The sequence below is a fragment of the Monodon monoceros genome, unplaced genomic scaffold (genome assembly GCF_005190385.1).
Source record: "Monodon monoceros isolate NGI ecotype Baffin Bay Population unplaced genomic scaffold, NGI_Narwhal_1 Super_Scaffold_20, whole genome shotgun sequence".
In the NCBI taxonomy this organism is placed as follows: Eukaryota; Metazoa; Chordata; class Mammalia; order Artiodactyla; family Monodontidae; genus Monodon; species Monodon monoceros.
Window position 1 is genome coordinate 3,661,081 of NW_021703777.1, and position 2,356 is coordinate 3,663,436.

Consider the following 2,356-nt stretch of genomic DNA (forward strand, 5'->3'; position numbering starts at 1 on the left):
GATGGACCTAGAGTCTGTCATACAGAGTGAAGTAAGTCAGAAAGAGGAAAACAAATATCGTATATTAAGGCATATATGTGGAATCTAGAGAATCGTACAGATGCACTGGTTTGCAATGCAGAAATAGAGACACAGTTGTAGAGAACAAGCGTACGGACACCATGGGGGGAAAAAGGGGGGTGGTGGTGGGATAAATTGGGAAATTGGGATTGACATATATACAGTAATATGTGTAAAATAGATAACTAAGAAAAAAATTTTAAAAATTAAAAAAAAAAAGTACACAAACTCTCAAGAGTGGAAGAGGGCTCTTTTTCCCTTTTTTTTTTTTTTTTTTGCAGTACACGGGCCTCTCACTGTTGTGGCCTCTCCCGTTGCGGAGCACAGGCTCCGGAGGCGCAGACTCATTGGCCATGGCTCACGGGCCCAGCCGCTCCACGGCATGTGGGATCTTCCCAGACCGGGGCACAAACCCATGTGCCCTGCATCGGCAGGCGGACTCTCAACCACTGCACCACCAGGGAAGCCCTCTTTTTGCTTTTTTTAATTTTAATTTTTGGCCTTGCTTCGAGTCTTGCAGGATCCTAGCTCCCCAGCCAGGGATCGAACTGGGACCCCAGGGTTCTTGATGGTCACTTTATCCCAGAGGTTGTCAGAGCTGGAAGGGCTCAGCCAGGCTTCCCTAGTGGGCTTAGGAAGGAGCAACAACCAGGACCTGCAACTTGCCTCCTGCATCCAGGATTTCCCACCCCACAGGCCGTTCCCAGCCTTGACGGTAGTCAAGCTAAGCCACTCTTGTGCTGGGATACAAGTAACTTCCCATCAGGGCTCTTTCTCTAGTCTACTGTTTTCCAAAACACGTTCTCATGCGTTGATGATTTTTCATAGACTGATCAATGCTAAGTCCTAGAGAGGATAACAAAAGACAAATGAGGATATTAACAAATATATGTGCAATCTAGAAAATTGGTACAGATGAACCTATTTGCAGGGCAGGAATAGAGACACAGATGTAGAGAACTGGACATTTGGGGTGGGGGTGGGAAGGGGGAGTGGGGCGAATTGAGAGATTAGGATTAACATACATACACTACCATGTATAAAACAGACAGCTAGTGGGAACCTGCTGTATGGCACAGGGAGCTCAGCTTGGTGCTCTGTGATGACCTCGATGGGCAGAATGGGGGGTAGTGCGAGGTCCAAGAGGGAGGGGATATATGTATACGTATAGCTGATTCACTTCACTGTACTGCAGAAAGTAACACAACATCGCAAAGCATCTATACTCCAATAAAAATGACATTTAAAAAATATGAGGGCTTTTCTTGGCTGGTGGGCATATCACAAAAGCAAATGGAAAGGAATCACAGAGCAGGGATTCTGGTACCACCCAGGAAATGGGAATCCTGGCAGTTCTGATCAGGAGTGAGGAAATCGGTCCCTCGAATGTGGAATGCAGCGGCAGAGGGACCCTGGGAAAGTCCGGGTGGGGTGTGTGCCTCCCTGGCACATACAGCTGGGTCTGCAAGCCAGGACTGACTTGCATCCAACAACATGTGTCAGGTGTGGTTCCACTTGTTACGAGGTATTTGCCAGGTAACTTCACCACTCCAAGTGCTGTCCATCAGTTTTGTGGTGGTTGTGAAATTTACTTTAAGACACCTAACTCACACTGTGGCTGTGAGTCAGGAAAAGAGTGATTAGACACATTGCTATGAATCGCCTGGGAGTACTGCAGGAAGAGGTTGAAGAAGTGAGGCTCCCGTGTGACGAGGTGGCCGAGTGGTTAAGGCGATGGACTGCTAATCCATTGTGCTCTGCACGCATGGGTTCAAATCCCATCCTCGTCGGCTGGCTGAGTTTGTGAAGAGTTAATTTTCAGTTAGTTAATTCCTTACTCATCACTCAGCTGAGTAATTCCTTCTAATCCCCCTTTTCTCTGTTTCCTCAGTAACATTTGTCATGGCTGTGAACTTAATTTGTTAACTGATATACTTGATTCATGTTTCATTCTCCCACCAATTTTTCATTCCATTACAAGTTTTGCTGAGCAGGGATTCCCCATTGAGGAAATAATTGAAGAATTAATTGAGGGCCATAGAAAAACATTGCCTAATAAATTTAGAGGAGCTGATAAAATGATCTATAGAGAAATGTACACAAAATTATGGGTTATTTAAGGCATTATCCTGCTAATTTTTCTCTATGCAGTTTTTATCTCTATTTTCTTTCATAGTAATTTTATTTTTTATTTATTCGCTTTTATTGGAGTATAGTTGCTTTAAAATGTGTTAGTTTCTGCTGAGCAGCAAAATGAATCAGTTATATGTATACATATATCCACTCTTCTTTAGAT

At 44.3% G+C, this 2,356-nt stretch overlaps 1 non-coding gene across 1 annotated transcript; it reads left to right on the forward strand.

Annotated features, from left to right (window-relative positions):
• Positions 1-1,768: 1,768 nt before the first annotated feature.
• Positions 1,769-1,850, forward strand: TRNAS-GCU. The gene has a single exon. It is a non-coding gene; the product is annotated as a tRNA-Ser (tRNA).
• The last annotated feature ends 506 nt before the right edge of the window (positions 1,851-2,356 follow it).